Consider the following 26,179-nt stretch of genomic DNA (forward strand, 5'->3'; position numbering starts at 1 on the left):
ACCGAGATCTCCAAACAGCGTTAAATTTCTCTTCTTGGGATGACTTACACCTCTAGTGCAAATACATCTCATCAGCCACAGCTTCTTCAGCCTCCAAGAAACTTGGTATATAATTCCGCTCAAGACACTACTTTTCACTTTCACAACTGCTAACACCGTATCTCAAGTCCATGGAACACTGATAGTACATTCGGGACGGTGCACGCAAAACATCTCTAAGACTGCCCGATGCTATACAGAAGAAAGTAATTCGATTAATGATTTCCCTAGAGCCTCCGTTGCTCAGTAGGTATAGACGAAACCCTTTGATCGGAAAGACCTGGGTTTGATTCCCGTCCTTGACGTGAGGAACCTTTATCTGGTCTCTTAAACCTTTCGACTAAAGGTAAGTTAGCCAGTCTCATACGGAAGTAGAAGGTTTTTTTTCCGCCGGGTATTTTGTCCCTCAAAACAGATGAACCGGCCAGTGAACTCATAGGGATTTACAGTCATAATATGCATACTTAATCCCTCATTAGAAGGGCTCAACCAGTCCTATAAGATGGTTGAGGAAAGGGGAGAAACCCCACATGAATAAATATATGCTTCATCTCTCACAGATTCATTCCAATTATTCAATCATAAACTTCTGGTTTCTTTCATTCCATCTGCTTCTGTTCTTTGGAACACCCTCCTTCCCCCTGTCTTCCCCAAAAATTGCAACCATCACTGTACAAATAGCACGTTAACATATTTCTTCTATCCTCTTACTCCCTTGCGATGTAGTATGGGTACTGCAAGCTTTCGTGTGCGCGTCTAATATCAAACAGACTTGGACAACATGAAATGTTGGTTGATTAAGGGGATAAAAATCCCTTATTGTTTTTCAGCCAGTAAGACCTCAAAAAAGGTTGAAACCGGTCTGGGTAGTGACCTCTCCTCATAATGTAAAGCAGTATTACATCTCCTAGGAGATGTGTGTTTTTACATTATGAGAAAATATCAAGAATAGTGAGGGAGCTTGCTCCACCTTTGCATCGAGTTGCCTTGGTGTGGCACTACCAAGTGGTCACTTACGCTTGGATTCGCCGACAGTTCGTCGGCAAGAAACGCTTAGATCGTAGTTCTCGATCTTAGAGTTTCGCTTACTGGCTGAAAAACAATAAGGGATTTTTATCCCCTTAATCTATCAACTTCACCAGAAAAATAGCCGTTTGGCTTTTCTTCTTAAACATGAAAGGTTTTTTGAAGACAACCGTACTCACGAAGGGTTTAAAACTATCCACCGTATTAAAGGGTCAATAGTCCTCTAATATCATGAATGGAAACAAACGGAAAGATAATCAGAGTTCCCACTTTAGAAACTATACTTCGAACTTTTTCAATCCACTTCAAGTCTCCAATAGAGCAGGGTAGTGGTTACGTATCATCTACTATACAGCTCACAAACATCCACTTCACAAGTTGAACTGGAATTCGAACTCAAAGCCTGTACGTTGGAGAGCACAGTCCATTCTGCTAACCAGGCCCTTCTAAGCAGCTATAAATATCTTCATATCCATTAAGATATGCGACCAACATTTCAAGTGCTTAAGGAATTTACAATAAATGGAAATATTGATTCTAGCAGCGACACTGCTCTGATTGCTATAACCTCTGTTTAAATTGATATTAACATTAACAAGCGCATATAGATTAATGTGTTTCTTTTTGTTGTTATTTAGAAATTTAACATAATTGAAATTGCAAATCTAATAAACGCACTGATACAGCCAGTCTCGAAACGACTCAGCTTAGTTAAAAATTATCAACGAACATATATTTCTTTATTAGTTAGTATTCTCTTCTCGCCTGGATACATAGCGTGTTGTAGAGTACGATGGTCTCGCATCATGTGGCTGCTAATAGCATGTTGGTACTAGGCCAAAGAACTTACTTGGCATGTATACCTCAAGAAAAGAGAGAGAGAGTAAAATTGGTGACAAAGTTAATTATAGATTTACCCCGATACCCTATGCCATGCCAGGTATCATAAAGGTGTAATCCGGATAGCAAACTGTTTTCACATCAATAACTTCAAATAGTATAATGTTTTTGTAACAAGATCTTCCCTAATTCATCAAACTTGACTAAATATTGGGTAGCTATTATTTTCTCATCGATTCGTGTTTCTAACCTCAAAATTCCATCATAAGCCCGCTCTAATGCGATCATCTCTTTGTTTTTCCTGAACAAGTTGTGCCTTCGAATATTGATAACCGTTCGATTTTAGAAATTCTTGATCATATTAGAAGTTAAAGGAGAAAATAACGGTGATACTACGCATAATAATATAAGAATGCATAAATTCTCTAATTTCAAATACCTATATGAAATGTTTCAATAAATAACGTCCTTAACTTGTTAACAAAATGGATAATGATGACCATCATATATGATGATGGTAATATTCTTTGCGCATGTGCACAATTTATATCTTTTTTGAAGGTAAACAGCATGAAGTGCTGTATAACCGTTGCTACAATATTCCCTCAAGCTTTACTTTTGTTGTTAAAGCTACTTATTTAAAAATATGCATCAAAAACTTAATTATTGCATATAATTGGATTATTCTGCATCCAACATTTTAATGAAACTAGCCGCAATACACGAGTTTCAAGAGTTGAAAGAGCCTCAGATGCGAAGACCATAAAGGCTTTCGACTGAAGGTAAATTAATAGGTGTCATACGAAGGAGGGAGGGATTTTTTCTTTTGTAAACAGGGATTCATCAACTGGCAACAGGCAAAACCATCCAGAGGAACACACGCAATTAACAGACATAATGCACTGGCCTCACAGCCGTAATTTAACCACTCTAACAGAGCTGAAAGCTGTTTCGGAATATAATACTGCTTTTACCTCGGGTTGCTTGTAAAAATAGTGCGCAGCAAGACAGATCCTTTTTGAATGGACCAAACATATGGGAATCGCTGGGGAAAATTACAAAGATGCTGAAGAATTTCCAACCCTGGTGATCGAGGTGCTCCTGAACTAGGCTGGATATACACGGTCTGGATATACATGTTTTCATAGAGAAGGAAGATATCGGAGAGGGATAAAATGTGGACGTATCCTTTGGCTGGTATACCACGCAAAAGGGGCAATATGTTGCAATGTTTCCAAACTATACTCTGTCATTCCATGTGAAATCATCAAATGAAAAATTAAACTGAAGCTACATAAAGTTGTATATTGATGACGGTGAGAATTTTTAGTTACTCCAGCCTTGCCTTTTGATGGAAGAAACGTTTTCTTTTTTATATTTTTACTGGCATCCTATTAATTATAGTGGCCATTTTTATTCAGCAGATAGACAGAATTTGCGCAATTCCAAAGGATTTCAAAATTAATCAGTGTTCTATTTCCAGACAATTTCTGATTTTTTACTGCCATTCTAATGCGCAAACACTATTTGTATTTTCAGACAAACTCAAGATAACAGCTACTTGCATTACGTGTTCCCAGTGTTCTTTTCTCCATTTTATACTCTATCCTGCAGACTTAGGTTGAATGTTCAAGTCTGATTTCGTATGGGTTTTACGGGTGCATATAGTGGAATACATGTGCTCCAAATCACCTGGATTATGTAGGAGACAAATAAAATCTTAAAAAAAAAAATATGAGAGATACTCATGGTAGTAACTATAAAGCAAAATTGATCCCATTCTCTTATTTTCAACCCTTCTGCCTATACAGTGTTTTGAAAATGAAGAAAAGTGCATTTTTGTTGCATCCTTCAGCGTATTTAGTACAATCACTTTAGATATTGATTTCTATTTAAAGGACAGGGTAACAAATAATTTTTTATCAAAATTAGAAAGTATGAAGTTTCAGCCTGCTGATGATTCTCTTGGAATCATACCCTCAACATTCTCTCCCTTCAGGTTATAACAACAAATCTAGACTTCATATTCTGTAATAATATTTCAAAAAGTCTTTCCTCATTACGCTGACAGCGCTGCAGCTGTTCCAGGCTGGAGCAGTGTACAACAATACTCTTGTAAATACAGGTAGTCGCCGCCAATGTACAAGTATGAAATTCGAAGCCTATCAACAGTGAGATGCGATTGTCACACAGCCGTTTCTTTGAATAAGCACCCAAGACAGCATGTATTTTTAGGAGTGGTTGAAGTCCTCAGAGGATCAAACCTTTCCTCATTAGTGACATCCAATGAAAAACATTTAATTTAATAAATGTCACTTGATAAATAAATGATGAATTACATCGTGATAAATGGCACGCATTGTGATATTCTGAGATTTAAAAAAAACGCAGTACATTATTACTACTCGCCATTAACACTTATAAAGATACATTAACTATTTATGTCTGCGAAGGCCCTATTGTCCCGGTTCTGCCAACAGCATGCTGTAGGTTCGAATTCCGCTGTGGTTATGCATGTTTGTGAATGGCTCTAAGTGAGAGAAGAATTTCATTGTCCAGTGTGAGACCACTGCTCTGCTTAGTGAAGGCCAGGAATGCCTTCAAAAAAGTTCCACGTTTGATTTGTAGAGCAGAGTTTCTGGATTAAATAATACAAAAAATCGTTAACCTGCTCACACTACGATAGCTTTAAAAGCTTTCATGGATACGATTCCCATAAAAATATTCTGAAATGTTTAACACTAGGGTTGGAAATAGTTTTCAATTTCCCCTACTATCACCTCATTTGGAAACTTCGTTTACAACAATTATCAGATAACTATATTCACTAAGACTACCAGGGTTTTCAAAAAACAAAGGCATAGGTGACATAACAAATAATTCCGCTGAGGTTTTCTAAGCTACTGTTCGGGATGAACAGATAATATTGGAAAGAACCTATACAGCAAATATTCGTGAATCCCAATTTGCAGACAAAAAATAGAACGCGCGTTAAAATTGTAACCCATGACAAATGCAAATTATTACTGCAATTGCAAATGCGTTTTTTTTATTTTTGCATAAATTCACTACAACAAAAATAGACAATACTCTTTTATCTATTTATTGCACAATGTCATTTCATATTTTCGGAATCTTTTTTTTAGGTGGCTTGCACCCACGAAAGGTTTTTGTGTAAAGCTAGAGTTCATTAGTGTCGTAGGTGGACTAAGAATGTTTTTCTATTTTTACTCATTTTATATATTTTTTGTATTTTTAATTATTACTAGGGGGCTCCGCCCCCTGACTCCTACGGCGCCCCCCTCCCATAGGCCGGTTCTCCTTGAATTTCGATGACTCGAATTTTGAAGACTCGACACTGAGGGTAGCCCCAGAGTTTCAAAACGTTTTAAATAACTTGACAAAAAAGTTACACAAAAACGTCTAGGAATGGAAGTTTATTATCTTTTTCTAGTTCCAATGTGAACTTGATAGTGTTGTGGAAGCAATTAATTTTGTTTAGATAATCCATTAGTTCTTCTTTTTTTTTTGCGATTCCAAATGATGAAGATGTCGTCAACATACCTAAACCATGTGGTTGGTTTAGGGGTAATTTGGGATAAAATTTGAGTTTCCAAATTTTCTAAGAATAGGTTGGCACAAGAAGGAGAGAAAGAGAGCTACCCGTGGCTAATCCAGTAAGTAGTTTTCATGAACTTTCATGAAAATTACAATAAATATCTCAACATAAAACGTTGCACTTGCGACACGCGTATTGTATGTCTTACTGTATGTAATATTGTATGTTACTTCTAAAATTTATATAAAGTTATCCCTGTGAGTGATAACTTTATATAAATTTTAGAAGTAACACAAAAACGTTACATAAAAACGTTACAAAAAAGTTGCAAAAAACGTAACAAAAAACGTTACAGCCTACATCCGTTTCCAATTTCAGCTTATCATTTTATAGTATACAGTAGATTTACATAATCTGGAAACCTAACTCTAGAGACCAAACATTGAACCTTTTCAAGCCACTTCAGGACTCCAATAAACAGGTCGGTGGTCTCACACTGGGCGATGAATTTTATCGCCCAGCATGAGATGGTTGGGGAACGGACACGATAACCACTTGGCCGACCAAGTCGGTATTTAATATTTACAAGCTATTTTTCACTCATAAAAAAGAAATACTGCAAAAAAAAAAGAGTGATTGTTTTAGAAATCGCCAATTAATTTTCAAGACTCAGTTTCTGGAGTGAAAAATTAGAACAACTGATCCTATAATGTTGACTGTTAATGATCAGTTTACTGATTTAGAACTTGAACAATGCCAGTTTATTAGTCAATAAAGAGTACTCAACAATCATGAAATGATTACCTTTTAAATGGATTTTTATTTTGGGAAAACTATATGCAATAATCATTGAGCTTCACCACTCATTAATGTAGCATCATTGGCACTATTAAATGAATTTTAGGTAAACTAAACCTCGCGTTCTTAAAAAAAAAGTTAACTATATCAGAAAAAAGTGCTTATACTACTAGTCTTCAAATAATTGAAGAGCGGTGGATTGCTTTTCATGTGGTAACGCGCTTATTTGATTTTTATTATTTTTTTTTAAATTTCCGAATATGTTTCTGAATGCAGTCAAGTGGTGCTCGAGGTCTAGCGTGATGCTGGCTCTGATTAAATATTTTGAAACACTAGCTTCTCTGAAAAGGAGTATAAGTATCTTCTAACGTCCATGGAGTTCCTTACATTCTCATTCGAGAAAGTGAGACCAGGTAAGACACTGTAGATTATTTACGCTCCGAATAAGGGGTATACGAGTGCGTCTGTAACTGATGAACATTTTGAATTGTGGTAGTTTTTAAGTTTGTATAAGAAGTCGAGTTATTTTGTTTCTACCCCCCCCCCCCTTCATTTTATATTTATGCATGGCAGCCGGTACTTGTCAGATAGTGAGCGATTTTTAACGACTCGAAGCTTTTACTAAGATGTGAATAGTAATAGCAAACACGCCATCTTTTGGTGGTTTCGCGTAATTTTTACCATTTTCATAAATTAATGTGTATAGGAATTCCTAAACATTTAATGTTTTATTTGAATAACACTCGTGAAAAGTTGTAAATCCATAGCACATGTGGATATGCAAGGACTAGATAATCTGGAAATCGTGCGAGAAACTTCCCACGCAGATTGAAATAGTTCGCGTAGCGTCCTCTGAAAAATGTATTTTGGTCTTCATGTAAAGCGGTAAACATTACTGTCCGATTTTAACAAAAAACAACTCGAGGGTTAATTTATTCAACCGTTCTTGAAATGTTTCAAGTAGACTGAGAACGCTAGTTTGCATTTTTTTTCTTGCTAATAAGCCTAAAAATAGAAATACTAAAACTGTATTTTTTTTCTATAATTTGCTGGCAGTGATAAATCCTGCAAATCTAAAAAAGTATTGACTGCCTAAATGGAAAATAAAAATATCACTTAAGACAAACAATGCGCATGATAACGTATAAATAATTACATAAATTGAGTGGGAAATGCAGGACATTTAAAGTGTAATAATAAAATATGAAAATTTCAAAACTAATTTAACGTAATTTACTGTCACTCTTCACGGATAATTTTGGCATGTTCAGTCGCAGACTTCAATTACCATAATTAACTATTAATTCAACATATCTAATGTACAGGTCCGCTACAAATGTCGTTAACATTTAAATACCATTCCTAACAACGAAGTTAACTATTCGTATTTTAATAATTTAATCATCTTCACTGAGTGACTGATGATTTCTTGATGCCATATGTATATTAATACGCATCAATTATCAACAGGTCTTTTAAAGCATTCGCTTATTGGTTTAATAGTTACAGAATGAACAAGAATTACTGGGATAGTCTGCTTGGCAGATATTTTAAGAAAACTAAATAGGCTGAAACTAATAACGAGTGAATGACCAAAGTTATTCATTACCAAGCATATAACATTTTAGATTATTTTATTATTATATGTATTTAATTTTTTATGCCATCGGCGTTTTTTTCCCGGAAATTTGGTATGGCCGATTGTTTGCAATATACTTGGATAGATAATGAAACGAAATCCACAGCAAATAACAACGATAAGTATTAATGAAGTTGTTTAACAGGTAGATGATTGTTCATTTAGCAAATAGTAACGATTTACATATGTTATATTTGTTCATGCATATATCATACATTGTTATTTTCCGCATTTTGTAGAGAAAAAACCATGGAGTTGAATAATGAATGACATTATTGAACTCCATGGTTTAAAAATTGTATGTTCATTGCTCATTAAAATAACTGAAAAATCGTATGGCAAAGTTACATCGTACGATTTTTTAATTAATTTTTATTAGTTTATTTGGATAACAAATGTTTATGGCGCGCATTAGTAACCATCATGCTAAAAAAATATCGTACTTAGTTTTTCGGTCTGGTTGGCCAAGTGATAGCGTATTCGATTCCACCCAATAAGCTGCGGGTTTGAATCCTGCCGTAAGCATTGATTTTTGTGATGAATTTGACCGCTAGGTGTGAGACCGCCGCCCCGTTTAGTGGAGGTCTGAAGTAGCTTGAAAAGTTCAGTGTTTGGTTTCTAGAGTAACGTCTCCGAATTATGTAAAAACAAAGATTCCTTAGCCTATTCGCAGTACTAAACGTACTATAAGTTTACAACCTTTAAAAAGTGGAAGTCACGTAAAACTAAAAATCCACTTCCCAGGAATATGGAAACCGAACATCAAGCAGTGCCTACCGACATACATTATATTAAATATTTATGATTACTATTTGCATGTTATTGCATGTCAAATCGAACAAAAGCTTTTTTTTATAAACAATAAATTTTTATAAGCTGTTGGCGATCCGTCCCTGCACACTATATATTCCAACGTCTCTGACGGTAACATTAATGTACGAACTTAACGGTATATAAACAGTATACTTCTTAAGCAAATTATTGTTTTTAGAGTAATTTTCAAAAGGCATTAGGAATGCCTTACCATTCGCATTTGTGTGAACTCGCATATAAGAATCACGTCGAGTGAATGGATTTTATTGGTCATCTTAAGCTTCTCTGGTTATATTCCATACGTCAAAATTACTCATTATGTTTAACTTTAAAATCTGATATGTAAGCTGGAGGCGTTCAGAAGAAATTTGTCAAAACAAATTATGCCTAATACACACACACACACACACACACACAAGAAAACAACGTTAGCAGCAAACCAAAAGCCTTACATCTCATATAATGAGATTTTTCTGCCTACAGATTTTAGTAGATTCAAATCCCACTGTAGCATGTGTTTCTTCAATTCATTGGATGGCAAATGACCGCCGCTACGAAACTACTAGCTTGTTTAAGAGTCCTTGAGTGTTTCGAATTGTACTATGCAGTATCTTATAGTAGAATTCTTGCAATATATTATCCTTAGTCTGTCCGAGTAATTAAATGTGCTATAACATTTCGTGTACGTGACTATAATATAAAAACGCTGTGTTACAAATGCTTATAAAATTAAGAAGGGTGGGTGGCTAGTCTCTCTTAATGCACCCACTGGCAAATCTAAACATGTGAATCATGTGAATGCATTGCCAATGCTCCATACTTGCCATTACTAAAAGATCACGCATATCTATACAATTAATTGACGTATAAATTTCAGATGTGCATGCTGATGTAGTTTAACCATTTGAATAGTTTCTTGGAAACTGCTCTTCAGTTTCCTACCTCAAACAGACTAGTCTAAAAACGCAATCACTGCCTGCTCAATCAAAAAAAAAAATACTGCAGTTCTCAAAATAAATATAAACTGCACAATATTATATTCGAAGTTTAATGTATTCTAATCAAGAAGACTTACTGTGTGCTAGAATTCACATCCAGACCTGCAGTACAGTGAAAGCTATTCGGTAAAATGTTTCATAATAAAGACGGTAAGTTTACTACTGACACTGGAGAGAGTGAAGATTCCATGAGAATCAATACGTACTCGTCGTGGCAACTCTGGATTAAGATACAAAGTACGTTATTTCAATGGAATGAATGATCTCATTCATCGTCTTCGTGAGGCAACATTAAATTAGAAGAATTTTCTAGCCATTCCAAAGCAAGACTTAAATTAATTGGTCTAAGGAAGAACTAGAACAATCACAATGGTAAATATCTTGCCCTACTAAATTAAATTTGAAAGGCAATTATTTGGTTGTAACTAACTATCATTATATAATAGGGATGGAAATAACTAGAGGAATCTGATTAAGTTCACGGCATGAGATGCCTTAACTGAAAATTTTGTAGCAAAAGTTTGCCATATATTATAGCACTCTGATTCTTATGACGTAAGTTATAACCTATGTATGGCAATGTAACATATCATCCTAGAAAAATAAGGAATAGGGGACGACCAAGAAGAAGATGGACTGAGCCCGGAACAGGCTTCCAAATCAATCGACATACAAAATTAGACACACTACTCTTTGCGATGATCACATCATCTTTGAAAAGACTGAAGATGAACTGCAGAAATCAATTTATAATTTAAATAATATTATACAACAATATGGCCTAGAAATGTCAACGGAGAAAACTAAAGTCATGGCTTTTTACGGAAATAACCCTGTCAGAAGTAAAATAGTAATAAATAATAAAATAATTGAGCAAGTTAATAATTTCAAATACCTAGGATGTAAATTATCTTTCGTCTTGTCAATATCTATTACATAAATGAAATAGATATTGATTTTAAGATGGCAAACTTTATAAAAATCACTGCAGTAATTAACAGAACCTTTCAACCTAACAACGTACAGAAACACACAAGACTCAGAGTCAACAAAACAACAGCAAACGTACACTATTATATGGAAGTGAGATCTGGCCCTTCGGAAAGAGAGATATACAGAGAATTCAGACAGCAAAAATGAAGTTTTTCTGTTTTCCTTAGGAAAATAGAAAAAATCACTCTATTGGATAAAAAAATAAATAATGAAATAATTAAAAATCTTAAAATCAATCCCATAACAGACTCAATGATTAAATATAGGAAAAACTGGCTAGACCATATAGCAAGAACGCAGAGAGAAAGATTACCAAAAAAAAGATCTTAAAATATAAGCCTAGAATAACAAGAAATAGGGGACGACCAAGAAGAAGATGGACTGAGTCCGGAACAAGCCAAGTGGCCTAGAACTTGGATAGGAAGACGACGACGACTGATGTCATAAGAATCAGAAATAGCTTATTCTCCGTCCGAAAAATAAAGGAAGTATTCAATGAACATACATATTTAGTATAAATTCAAATTAATGCTATCATTTTTGGTATGCAAGCAAGATGGAATATAATTCAACCCTTCAGAATTCAAACTAAGCCGCTTTTCCGTTGTTTTCATTTTTTTCCCTCTATAATCCCATCCAATGCTGTAAACTAGCACTTTAGCACCCATAATGAATTAAAGGTTTTCAAGCCATTTAAGGACTTCTGCAAGCAGTATAGTGAGGGCCAATGATCATGCATTTGTGCTGAAAATCAGCCATCTAAAAGAGAAGTGCTAAACAGCATGACAAAGGGAATGAACGCTTGATGTACTTACATACAGTATATTACTAACAAAAGTACACGCTGTTACTTTTGTTGCATTTTATATAAAAACCAAAATGAAAGGTATAATGTTTTATTTAACTGCACTATTTTTGGATTTTTTGGAACAATAATTTTTCATCTTCCAACTCTCGATAACGATAACTTCCAACTCTCGATGTTCAGAATATTTATTCTCAAGTCTCCTACAATTCTGTTACTGACTTGCGCTCTGTTATTGTAAAAACAAATAGTGTGGAGAACGTCCAACGAGAAAAGTAATACAGATAATCTATTGATATCAGTGAAATCTGTAATCAGGAAATAGGGCCCTAAGAGCTGAGCCACCCCATGTTTTCCTTCGCTATAGTAAAAAGAACAGCGTACCGAATTTGATGGTACAGTTCTTACCGTTTCTTAATAACGCAATACGATGCCTTGTAGCAATGTCGTAAGATTCAAACAAGAAAACTCTGGATGCCCTAGCTTTTATTATTCAGGAGAAATACGTACACCAATAATGCGAAACTATCGTGCTAAAGGATTCCACAGCCTAGGAGATCCACTTATACCCAGTGGCTTAAGTTTCGGTAATAGGAAGCTGTATGCCACGTTTGGTTATCTTAACTATTATCGTTTAAGAGCTGTTGATCAAGAAAATCTGCAAAATCCAGGTCACGTAGCTGTTCTATTAAATTCCACTGTATTCCTTTTGCGCTTTTCACGGCATTTCTCATAACCGAGTCTATTGAAAAGCTTTGTAAATAAATGTTTAAGAATTTTACAAATAAAATGGCCAGAAAAGACATTCAGTGAAGAATTATGGCAGAGAATTAAACACAAACCAATAATGCATGACATCAATCAGAGAAAATGGATATGGATAGGGCATGTCCTAAGAAAACCTGAAAAACACAAAGCCAAACAAGGAGTTCGCAAGGAAGGGCTGTACACTAAAGATCAGCTGTCAGATCCGTGGTCATGGCCCTATGCTCCCGATGGAGGGAAGAGGAGTAAGTGAGTAAGTATATAATTAAAGTAACTTTAACGGGTTATTTCCGTGCATCAGTAGCTTCCCCACCAAACACACGCTGTTATTATCCATAACAGGAATATTACGTTTAATATTAAAACTGCTAATTCAAAATAATTAATATTATTAAGGGGATATCCGAAATAACAGTTTTAACTAGTCGATTTAAAAGGTGAGGGAAAAAAGAACAACTTCGAAGTAAAATCTTAGAATCTATGAAAATATTTCAATTCTAAAGTCAGGTTTCTGATTTTTTTTTTATATACAAAATGGAAAGAAACCATATTGATAACGGAGACAATATCGAATTAAATACAAAATCATTAAAAAACCATATTGAATTTCCAAAGATACTTCCCACGTATCGATTTCAACCAAAAACTAAATCTATTTCTAGCGGCATTTTAGTATGTATACAACCATTCATGAAAATTATGATACCTTTTCATCTTTTTCAATACATATACAAAATACAATCGGTGTCAAAGAATAATCTAGTCTATTAACAGTACTGATGATATAAAAAAACACCTTTTTGACTTTTATCATCCTATCTATAACTGTCGCTAATAATATATTCCTATTTCCAATTTGTTCCATGATAATATGCTTATCGTGATATTTAAGTATGATAAGATGATGCACGTGAACGGCAGAAAAACGGAACTACAACTACAAAAAACTAACAAAATCTATTCGGAAAGTCAGAGTATCTAAACCTTAAGAATTTTTTTATCAGATTCGTTCTGTAGAAAATGCATCCGAGAAGATCAAATGTTCTTGTGCAGTGAGCCTATGGCTGCACATGAATTGAGTTTTGGCTCTTTTGTGTGACAAAATTCCACATCTGATCTCTACAAATTAAATTTACTTCCATAAAAAATGCCTTTAGGTTTATCACCCAATAAATAAGACATTTTACTTCACCTTTTTTTATTTCTTAGATATGACTACTTTTTGTATCCAGCAGTTTAGGCAATCCTCAAACATATGACGTCTTTCACTGTTAAGTGATTTCATCGTTTGTAAGCGATGCTCTTTTAAAATGAGGAGGAAAATAATCTTGACCTCACCGAGACAGTTCTACGGCATGGCTGCAATGCTTTTCTTCTCTTTTTTTCAATTTCAGTAAGTGCCGCTACTATAATAGCAATACGATCACAGAATCGACAAAGTAAGTTTTAAAATATCCTTAAGATTGCACAGAAAGAACTTAAGCAATAAAATTTCATAGTTGAATATGAGATTTCTTCACATCTATGAAAATTTCATTGCACACTCGATTCGAAGAATCCGGCTTCAAAGAAACTGGAAACCTCCTAGAGAATTAAGAATAATTATACATATGAACAAGCTAAATCCCATGTGATGACACTCACTTGATTTGTGAAGCCTTTTCGGATAGAAGCTAGAGAAACTAACGTTTTTGAGTTGTTCTGGTTTACTAATGAAGAGATGATAATGAGAATTACTATTGATATAATATACAACGATAGCGTTCTTTAAAATGGCAAATTTGCTTTCACATTCGAAAATAAGAGTTTTTCTCAGAGATTTCTAGCTGATATTATATTTACTTTCATTCACTTTGTCCAACAATCATATTTCGTTTTTACACTGAAATTCCATTCTATCTTCCTATAGATTAGACTTTGAATCGAATGAAGATTTTCTTCCACTGTTCACTATAAGAACGCCAAACGCAATGTCATTACTGTTGTTAAATTCAAGTGTGAACTTTATCTTGTTGTAAAATGTAATTAAAATATTGTAGGAAACTACATAATTCATTTTCATCTTATTCTGATACGATTAGCACAACAACTTTGACCATAATTCGCATGTAAGATAGCATTCGTGAGAATTATCTGTTCAAACCATTCCATTTAGATAATGATTTGAGGGATAGTGAAAGGACAAACTCATCAGTAATCTAGAGCACGAGGCTGTTTTACCTGATTATTTCATCGAAAACCAAGACGATGGAATCATTCTGTGATGCCATCGTCTTCAGTTGCCTGAAATCATAATCATAAGATTTCCAGAATTGCAAGGATTCTGGAAATTCATGAAAAACTATCATTTTACGATGCAATTTCGGCTCGGAGCAAGAATTTAAAGAGCAAGACGTTTATATATATATCCTTTTATTTCATGTTGAGATTAAGATCGATGTAACAGTGAAAGGAGAATGCTATTATCATCTTTTTCAACATTTTCGCAATCTTTCTTTTATATACATATGATGAATCACTAATGTTCTTCAGTAATGAGAAATGCAATAATGCAATTTAAGTTTCCCTGAAAGTGTAAAAAAACAGAAATGAAAAAAAAAAAAAAAATCAGAGCACTGACGGATTCAATAATAGCGAGAATAATAAGCATTGTGTAGCTGCTCAGCTCCTTCAATAACCTCGAGTGGCAGCCCTACACAAGTGGCTTCACAATAAGCACGCATTTTCGCTTAAATGTAGTGCTCACCAACACGGTACAAAGTTATTCAAATAGGCTGTGACAAAAATGAGAACCGAACTGTTGAATGCTTAGCGCTTGAAGCACACGACAGTATTCTCAATTAGCATTCCAAAATTCGTATCCATCACTAGGAATGGATACGAATTTTTGGATGTGTGGAGTGAGTTTCAGAGAAGATTGGATTTGTATAAGAGGGGAGGGCTTACACCTGAATGCATTTGGTATCGGGAGGGACGTGTGCTAAAAGAATGTTCAAATGAACTGGCTATTCCTTTGACGAGGCTGTTTAATATGAGTCTCAAAATAGGGAAAATTCCACAGCAGTGGAAAAAATGTATGGTAATTCCACTGCACAAGGGTGGTACAAAGACCGATGTATCCAACTATCTTGATTAGGGCTCGCATTCAGAAATGAGATAATGGTGAATCTCTACTAAGAGAAGGTCATGTTTTATAAACTTTCTCACATTCTATAACAATGTTACCATTGAATTAGACAAGGAGAATGGATACACCATGATACGTTTGGATTTTGCTAAGGCTTTTGACAGAATACAGCATAACACTGTTGCATAAATTGGAGAATACAGGTTTGGATTATAGAATATTAGCGTGGATAAGAGGATGGCTGACTGACAGATATCAAAAAGTGGTATATGGGGCGAAGGGAATGTGAGTCTGCAAGATTTAAGATAACAGCTGGTGATGATTTTATGATGCAATTTCGGCTCGGAGTAAGAATTTAAAGAGCAAGACGTTTATATATATCCTTTTATTTCATGTTGAGATTAAGATCGATGTAACAGTGAAAGGAGAATGCTATTATCATATTTTTCAACATTTTCGCAATCTTTCTTTTATATACATATGATGAATCACTAATGTTCTTCAGTAATGGGAAATGCGATAATGCAATTTGAGTTTCCCTGAAAGTGCAAAAAAAACAGAAATGAAAAAAAAAAAAAAAAAATCCGAGCACTGACGGATTCAATAATAGCGAGAATAATAAGCATTGTGTAGCTGCTCAGCTCCTTCAATAACTCGAGTGGCAGCCCTACACAAGTGACTTCACAATAAGCACGCATTTCCGCTTAAATGTAGTGCTCACCAACACGGTACAAAGTTATTCAAATAGGCTGTGACAAAAATGAGAACCGAACTGTTGAATGCTTAGCGCGTGAAGCACACGACAGTATTCTCAATTAGTATTCCAAAAGTATGTCATGGTATAAAATTAAAACTTCTATTCGTGTTTTTCTTTCTTACATGAACGCCTTTTGGAATTTCTCGAAAACATTTCAAAGGAAGGAATTCCTATTTCCTGCTGACATCAGTTCTGAAGGACACAAGCTGACATCGGGTATCGGAAACACATTTATTACGTTGACATCGTATCTTCCGGGCAGATCCTTTATTCTCCTCCTTTCCCGTGTTCTGCTTCGGCGAGAAATCAAAACGTATGTTCATTATGAGATCTTCTGAACTTGGAATTTGGTCTCTGTGGTTACGAATTAATGCAGCAAATGCTCTTTAACCACTTGAATTTCTATTAATTTGACCGGGATAAGTTTACTTGCTCAATATTATACGATTTGCTACAACCGAGGAATTAATAATTCTAATTTGCTGCAGTTTGAATAATCGATTCTAAGCAGAAAGGAAACGATGAACAGACTCTCTAGTAAGTATATCTTATTAAGACTTCATGTGCATATAGAAATGTATCAATTCGTATTAATTAGGCGATAACCAAAGACTTCAACTAGTTGCAAACAACCAACTGCACTATCAATTCAAAATTAATCGAACTATGAAGTGTTCACTCACTCACTCATTGTGAATATCTTCATTTTGCTATAGTCTAACAGGGTTAGGTGTTTATATTATTTGGTAATGTACATGGATAAAATATGTTTCTAGTAGAAGTTTTCTAAAATGATGCTAAGAAGCTTTAGTAGAAGTGATTCAATTGTACGTTCATATCTCATGAAATGATTGCTATAACTGAATAACAACTCTCCAAAATAGGTCATATAAAAGTAGTCTTATTCGCATTCCAGTGGTAAAATAACTGGGGGAGGTTTAACAACTAGCTATTAAGAGGCTAGAACAAGAAAGATAATAAATACAGTTGTAAATTTATATTTATTATTTTACAATTATACATATTTATTACTGAGTATTATTTAGTTTCTAAGATGTTAAAATAAAAATAATGGAAATTACTCTTTTAAAAAATTATTTGAACTAGTGGATGGTTCCGAGAAATACGGACAAAGCTGGCCACAATTTGCGTAACAGGAAATTATGTATCGGCCTAAGTATACTTGACTAAAGAGTTAATCCGTTTTAATTATTCAGTCCTCCAACTATTGTTTTAAAATCTGAAAAGCTCCACGTGGGACCTTTTTCAAGCTTTAAAACAATAGCAAAATGACGATTTTCTTTTCAGACCATTGATACTTCTAGGTGGAAATGAAGTTAAGCTTTGAACGCCAGAATAGAAAAAGCTAAATTTTCGCGTGCATATATATATATATATATATATATATATATATATATATATATATATATATATATATATATTGCATGCCATAATATAAACGAGCTTCAGTCATTTTCCAGCTTCATATTTGTTTTCAAGTTTTTGATTCTTCGAAAATGGAATTATTTTTTCCTATTAGAGTTCGCTATTTGGAAACAGTTATAGTGTATAATATCGTATTTATTTCATATTGGTCTATGGATGTGTCATGGAAGTGGATTTGTTTTTTCGGCTCTCCGAACACATCTGCATACAAGTGTATTAAAAATCGCTGCTTAGCATATGAGAATTTCTTCACATAGTAAATACAGTCTTAATGGAGTAGCTGCTATATTATCTTTCGAGTCTCCATCGTTCAGTTGCGACATCTGTTGGCCCTTCAGGTGAAAAGACCTAGGTTCAAATTCCTCGATGACGAGAAGAACTTCACATGGCTGTTTTCAACTGAAAATGAGTTAGCCGGTCTCACATGAAGGTGCAGAAACTCAGTAATTCAGTTGGTTTCCACGATGCCATTTGATTTCGAATTCGGTCTAGGATGAAGGCGATTTAGCCCGATCTCTTACAGAGGCAGCAGTTGATTTTTTCCCTTCGGAAACGGGTTTTCCCCAGAACTAGATAAACCGGCCAGACACGCAATTTGCTGACAAAAATTGCATTAATCCGAATAAGATCCGTACGAACATAACTGTTCGTACGAGCCTTAAGCCCGTTGTATAATCATCGTCATACGCTAAGTAAATTAATAGGAAAGCAGCAAGGTCCGCTCCCTCCCTTTGGTATCTCAGTTTGTTTTTTCTTTTGTGTGTGAGCGTGCCTTGTATAACATTCCTAAGGACCAGAAACAGACTATGGGAATAAAGAGGATCGCCATCCTAGTGCTTGATATTTGACTTTGAATGCTTGCACGTTTAGATCTAAATGTAAGCTTAATATATGAAGAGCTAATCTGCGTCTTTACAAGTGCTAGACACAGTAACAATATTCAAAACTTAATAATCCAGGAATCAGAGCAGACTAGTGTAAATGGGTGAAAATGCAATACCTGTTGCATGTAATCCAAGACGTTATAATGCAAAATGCTTCACGTTATAATACAAAATCAACTTTCATCAGTACCCAATACCTTTTATGTTAGGAGTTTGAGTAAAGCCTATGAAACACCATTTAATATTACAGGCTTTATAGTTCAGTTTTTATATTTTAAAACGATTCCCCATACAAATAACATTACAAAACGTGAAATCATTAAGAATTAGGCTCCTATTAGTCTTATATTTTTGCAAAATACCTTGAATGCAAGTATTACAGAGAACTTGTATGAAGTATAATTATTCGATGCTTTATACTCCTATCGGCGACGTCTTAATATCTAAAGCTGGTGCAATTTAAGGTTCTTAAGTTTCTCTTACAGATCATTTACATGTTTATCAAATAAAAGCAGTCGTTATCACCCCCTTTCGTTTTTTAAATTTCTCTAAAAGAATGACAATACTATATGCGTAACAACGATTATTTGCATTTGTCAGTAAACATTACTGTCATAGCCAAAAAATAATATCTCAAGTTCCGCCTCATTTCAAAAAAGGGAATATATATGAATTATTTCCCTAACAGTATACGGTAAAATGTAAAGGTATTTGTTGTTAGTTGCTTCTTTATCCGAGGTGTATATATCTTTTTTTTTTGTTCATTTATCTATTCTGATATCCAGAAGAGGAGAGAGAATTTCATACAACGCAAGTGTGTAAACTTCTGTGGGAGTTTCAAAGTTTGGAATATTATCCTTGTGCGCGATGTTTTCCTACTTGAAGTACGACTTTGAAATAAGAGATACATAAAAATTGCGCGTTTATGTGTATTTTTCCTCGTAGAACACACTGCCTCATGTTTCGCAACGTTTTCATAACTTATGAAGTTCTTCCAACGACCTCGCTTTTGCAGCGAATATTACCTTCTCAAGGGAATATTAAAGTAATCTATTTAGCACGTCCCTCACCTTTTATATGAACTCCTTCTGTGCCTTTTCTAAAGATATTCACTAATCCATCTTAGAACATGTGCTTACGGTATTTATTAATGTCATATACTCGTTGCTGCTGTTTTATTTCACTCAAGTTAACAAACATATAAAAATTCGATATTCATAAAATTATAAGGTTTTTGTCTCAGACAGATTTGATATAACGCTTTCTTCTTCTCTTCAAAGATTAGGCATTGCCTATGCCGGCTTCACTAATCTTTCCATCTTGCAACTGGTCTTCCTCTCTCTCCCTCTGGTCTATATCTATCCACTTCTTTCGTAGTAGTCCATATCTTTCCATCCTAAGTAGATGCTCTTTTCATTTCTCTCTATATTCCTTGTCTTTTCACTTACGTTTTAAATATCTAGTTCTTTTCTGATATCTTCATATATTATATGGTCCAATTATATTATATTAAGCTTTGGCAGATTTCGAAACTATATAATGTAGCAGCTGTACAAGTGAGAAGTAGTGTCTTTAGCAGAAAAGAACAAGCTTTGTTTGTGGGGGGGGGGGGTTATGGGTGTGATTAAAGTGTAGTCAGTTGAAAGAAGAGAAATCTGATCATCTGGAGATATTAATTTCAAAAGGTAAGGGATAGTGAAATGAAACTGTGAGAAATAAGAATGTGTTATGTTTTGGTTCCACTGAAGTTAAATAGATTGTCTTCAACTTATAGAAGAATGAACAGGTGTCAAGTGATTTATGCTTCAAGATCTCTGCAGCCTATATTCGTCTCTCTCTTGACTTTTTATTTTGCATTTAACATTTTGTATTTTTTTTTGTATTATATAAAATAAAGTTGTTCACACGTGTATATTAATAAAGTAATGTAATCTTCCAATGTTGTGATCCAAAGTGCACTATTTTAGTAGCCTCAAAGAAGAGGGGAACAAAATAGGTCAGAGAGAGAGAGAGAGAGAGAGAGAGAGAGATGTATTCAACTGAAGATGTAAATAAATAGCATTTAAATGCTTGAATCAATTCAGTGTTTTTTGAATTGTAGGAAGTTCTTCGAAATAGTGCGCGACACTGTGGTAAGCAACAGCTTCAGTCTCATTTGAAAAGTAGTAGAATTCATCTGAATTCTCTCTTTTCAAAAGAATATTACAAGAAATCCCAAACATACTCCAAGACTATTACATCTTTAAAGTCCTATCCTATCCTTCTCATTTCCCTTAAGGAAGGGTTGATGAGCGCTTATGACGAATTAATGCAGCCGGTACGTCACTCCTCTGCTGCATCTCCCAAGGGCAATATTCATGACTGTAATCCGTGTGTGTGTTCACGAGGCAGTTTGCTTGTTCTGGGGGACGAAAAACCCGCGTTTCCGGATGAACCCCCTCTTACCTCCGTATGAGACCGGCTAACTCACCTTTCGTCGAAATAGACCAGGTATAGGTCTCTAGATATAGAAATCGTCGAAAGAGACTAAATATAGGTCCGATCAAAGGGGTTCGTCTATATCGAGTGAGCTACGGAGGCCCCACACCTTTAAAGTAGGTGGAATAAACTGCTGTTTTTATGACAATCTTATCCAAGAGACTGTAAATATATTATATTATAGTACAAGCGGTTTAAAAAACCGAGCATGATGCTTTTCAAACAGTTTCGACCTCCAGTGACCTCCAATAACTAAAGTAGATGTTTCACATCGGAAGACGAAATTCATCTAGCGCCTAAAGCGAGTTTTACAAATTCGTGTCACTAACTCATAGCCAAAAGGAAAGAAAGCAGAGACGCTATTCGTTCGCCTAAAATAGACCGACAAACATTACTTTTCCCTAATTATATGTATAGAAAAACAGTGGAGATAACACCTGATTTTATAAAGGGAAGCTCTTGCCTTAAATTTAAGAGCAAAATTCCTAAACTCTGCAAGTCAAGAACATTCCGATATGAATAACATTTTGCGCTGAATAACTTTGCCCGTCCATATAGTAGATCCATTACCAAGGGAATCGTTCAAATACTGATACATAGCAGTTTGACATAACTATTAGGAAACTCATTTCAGTATGAAACATGCTGATACGTATACTTGACGTCGTCAAGCTTGACTTTTGTCGCTATATAAGGTAAACATATATACAGAGTCCATTGCACAGATAGTTGCTGCTATATATCATATGTATACTGCCGACGGAGTTCAGAAAAACTTTAGGACTTGAAGATAGGTATAATTGGATGCCTATCAGCATCCTAATAGTAAGTAACATCCATTATAAAAACAACTGCATCACTTAGAATCAGTAAGCAGCATTATAAGCAAAGAGAAATGCGAGGATATCACCTCAGGCAAAAAAATCCACTGAAGAACCCAGGAAAGTAATACCGAGGGACCAAAAAAATGGTTGGATAACTATGCAATCCGATGTGGAAATAACCAGCCAGGAGTCAGTGAGTCTCAGGGTAACGAAAAGAGCTCCACGGTCTATATTTCTATAAAAGACAGTTACCATAGCCGAAAAATTAATTATAATAATCAAGAGCGCAAGAATTGTGTAAAAATACTGTAACTGGTTCGTCGGGCATTGGAAGTGCGTGATATGGGGCGACAAATCATGTTGACACATAGTCTAATCGGATGAGAGAGAATAAATGTGGAATGAGTCTAGGGAACGCCTTATGCCCAAGTGAATTATCCCGAATATGAAGTTTGGTAGTGGATATGAAATAGCCTGGTGCTGTTTAATCTGATATGAACTTGGATCTATGGTTGTAATGTCTAGAAGAATGAATGCCAACAAACACGGAATACTTTTGCTTTTTGCGGTGCTTCTTGCACAGGTCTGTTTCCATAAAACGCCAATGTCTTTCTTTTTCAATTCTCTGTATCATATTACAGGTGCATTTGTAATTTGTAATTATTTATAATAATTGTAATAGCATTTGTAATATTGTTTGCAGAAAATTATACAAAGAAAACCTGGACTAGCCTGTAAAGAGTCCAGATCAACTTAATAGAATACCTTTGAGACAAAGTGAAATGTCGGATGCATACACTACCAGTGCACACTATAATTAACCAGGGCCTGGTTATCATATTGAAGTGGTTAAAGATACTCGATTCATAACCTATAACAAACTGATGGGAGTATACGGAGAAGGATCGAAAGCGTGATTGATCAGGACCAAAGGCGGCTCCTCAAGCCAGTGAGGTGTGCAATTTAAGTTTGTCTGAATGTGCTGTCCCCATACTTATTTCAACATAACGAATCGTAAGTCGCAAGATTTGAAAGGAAAATTTTTGACACAAACATATAATTTATATATATAATCTCATCATTTTCTTAAGTGGTAGGAGTCCAGCGACCTTTCACAGTCAAATAACTTAGCTTACTAATAACCTAATTAATGCTCTCAAGGGAGGTTAATACTCCTGCATAGGCTGCTATGTCTGTCAGTTGTGTGTATTTTCTGGCTGTTTGCCTGGTTTTGTAGGATGAAAATCCGCGCTTAGCGGGAGGGAACCTCCTTCTACTGATGGACTTTCAACCAAAAGCTAACTCACGTTTAGTTGAAAAGCCATTACAAAAAGATTCTTTGCATCCTAGGTGAGATTCGAACTCTGGTCCTTACGCGCAAAGGGCATCGTCATTATCGACTGAGCTATGGAGGCTCCAACTCTCCTTCAGTTCAGAAACTATTATTCCTTTACAGCTTAGTCAAAATAGTCAGTTAAGGTATTCTCTTTCGCGTATTACCTATCAGCATGTACAAAAATTTGCTTTAAAAAAATCAAAATTAAGTATTCAAGTTTTTTTTTTCAGCTGTATAATTGCACCATGTAATTTTATTTGCTGCTGGAACCGCAAGTTCGGCTAGTCATTTCTTCTTTCCAGCTTAAGGGCTGATTCAAACCCTATTGTGTCATAGATGTTTGTGAATGTTTTTAGATTGCAGATAATTTTTATCGTCCAATGTGAGAACATAATTCCTGGGTACCTGACGTGGCTTCAAAAATACCATATTCGGTCTCTGTACTAGTATTCTCAGATTATTGAACAATCTTTAGCTCCCCCCACTTCAATCGATATTGAAGTGCTACAGAGTTGCAACCTTCCGTGGATACGTCATACAATTAATCTAGAGCTTCAATTTTCAAAGTGAAAGTGACCCCCCCCATTACAAAAATAAAGTAAGCTGGTTTTGAAATACAATTAAAACTGAATTGTTAAAACTGAATAAATGTTGTAAGTTTAATTCATGAAATCTGACTATTGTGTTGTAAAAAACATTTCCTGTAAATCATGTAATTATTCATCTACTTATTCAATAAAATAGAAATTTGTAGACTACATGGTTTATTTCATTTTGCACTATGTTTTTATATCAACTTTTGGGCATACAGAAACCTCATCCTAGATTATATTTTCGTATTTTTCAAGAGAAGAAATTTACCTACGGAAATTCCAACTTTTCTGATAACAGTAAAGAAGGATGATTGAGAAAATCATGTTTTGCAGCATTCTTGTATAGTGATGCCATTCATTATCACAGGAAATGAAAGTAGAGCCGTTCTATCATTTCACGAAATGAGTTAGCACTTAATCTTCAGTTTTAACATTTTTCTTATTCTTACATTTTAATATTATTCTTCAGCTGTGGTGGCTGGACTGATTTTAGATAAATTCGCCATCTGGTACACTACAAATATCTGTTGTCGAGATATTCATTCTCAATCCAATCGTAGAATTCCTGCTAAACCTTTTCGAAATTATACAAATTCTACTCGTACTGGATAAAATCTAATGAAATGAGTATTTGGAAGATCTAAACTATATTTTCTCGTCAGTTTGGATTTAAATTAGGCTACGTCTACAATGCATACTGGGTTAACTGTTAATTACAAATTAATCACTACACAAAAAACATTACAAAACACTATTTTATGTTTGTCCCTAATCACTTGTAATATAATTTTGTACACTTTCGAAATCGCTTTTCTAAATTTTACACGTAAAAATAATCTGAGTAAAAATAAAACTGAGATGACTCGAAAAATTTTAGTATAGATTCCCAGTACCTAATTTCAATATAATCCGTATCAATGGGAACCGAGTAATAATATGAATATGGACGAACAAAACCAAAATAGGTGCAACGTATTTTACGAAACCACCTATATATTAAAAGAAACCATGGTCACTCTCCAGCATTTATCATGGCTTTCGGAAATAGAACGCTGTTGACTCGCTGCAAGGATGAAAAACGTTTCCATCTCAATTTTCTGCCACCAATGTTTTCTAAAAATTGATTGTTCTAGCATTGATAAGTGACCATAGAGAAATATTTTCCAAACTCCTTTAATGCGCGCTAACAGGTAACCATCTGAGTACCTCTGGTGTACAAAGTAATGATCGATTTTCGCTTGGTGGATTTTCGATGATGGATGATACTTCTAGTCTTAGAATGTTCTTTTTTGTTCTTCCTAATTGAAATAAATCAATAAGTAATGAAATAAAACATGTGACTCTGTAGCTTTGTGTTCCATAAAGCTAGACTATTTGAATAAAGATATGGAATAGAGTCTATTAGCCAACTAAATGAACTTTTATCGGTTTTCTTATCAGCTAGTTCTCGAGTTAGTCGATCATCAACTTCGACGAAGGCAAGTATAATTTTTATCTTCTAGGAAAGAATTTTTAATCTCACATTCGACCGCAAAAATCACATTATTTCAGACAATAATGTAACAGCTCGGTCATATTATTATTATTACATCACACCTCCAGGGAGTCCAAAGACTCATCGAGGGAGAGCATCTACTCTACAGCTCTTCGTCTCACTACTCCACCAACCTTCATCATCTAACACCAAAGCCATCTACCGCTGACTACCACCATTAGTACTTCCACAGGCAACCGCAAACATCCATGCCCACCGCGGGATTCGAACCCGCAGCCTTTTGGCTGAAGAGCGGATACGCTAACCACTCCGCCAACCAAGCCGGCTAATTCAGTAAATAATATATAAACTTGGGGTTCAGGAATACGAGACGGCGGCTGATGTTTGCCGTAGTCTCTCTCCCCAAAGGTTTCAAAAATCATTGCTAGTCATAACCATTATCAGTGAAGATAAGAGTGAAGACAGTTGCCTACCGATTTCCAAATATTAGACAGGACTAAAGAATACTGCCTACTCCTTTATGGAAATAAAATGAGTTAGTGTATATTTTTACTATGAAAAATGCAAATATTTATTAGTTTAACTAAATAATAATGGACTTTGAGCTAATAAACTTTTCAATTATAGTGAAAAGAATGGAAACCTCTTAGTCAATCTCCCCGTGGGTGAGGACTTGTGACCCGATATATTAGTCTTCTCCAGCTGTCTCTGTCTTTTACCATTCTAAGTGCATCCTCCAACCTTAGTCTAGTAAGAGTAGGAATATGATCTAGCCATTCCTCATGGGACCTGCCTCTTCTAACTTCAGCATCTTTGCCATTTACTGAATCACCAAAGATTTGACTAGTCTGTTCTTTGTACAGATAGATGTTTTTCTATTCTTTCAGATCTTGGTAAGTCTTTGCCAGTATAAAGAGTTTTGTAGTGTTCGCCCCTTTCTTCTTGAATTGTGTCCAAAGCATCT

At 35.0% G+C, this 26,179-nt stretch overlaps 1 protein-coding gene across 1 annotated transcript in view; it reads right to left on the minus strand.

Moving 5' to 3' along the window:
• Window positions 1-26,179, minus strand: part of LOC150106512 (uncharacterized) — a 317,654-nt gene that overhangs the window by 272,615 nt on the left and 18,860 nt on the right. The window lies entirely within an intron of this gene.

The sequence above is a fragment of the Typopeltis vanoorti genome, chromosome 5 (genome assembly GCF_054136105.1).
Source record: "Typopeltis vanoorti isolate ZY-2024b chromosome 5, IOZ_Tvanoo_1.0, whole genome shotgun sequence".
NCBI lineage: Eukaryota > Metazoa > Arthropoda > Arachnida > Uropygi > Thelyphonidae > Typopeltis > Typopeltis vanoorti.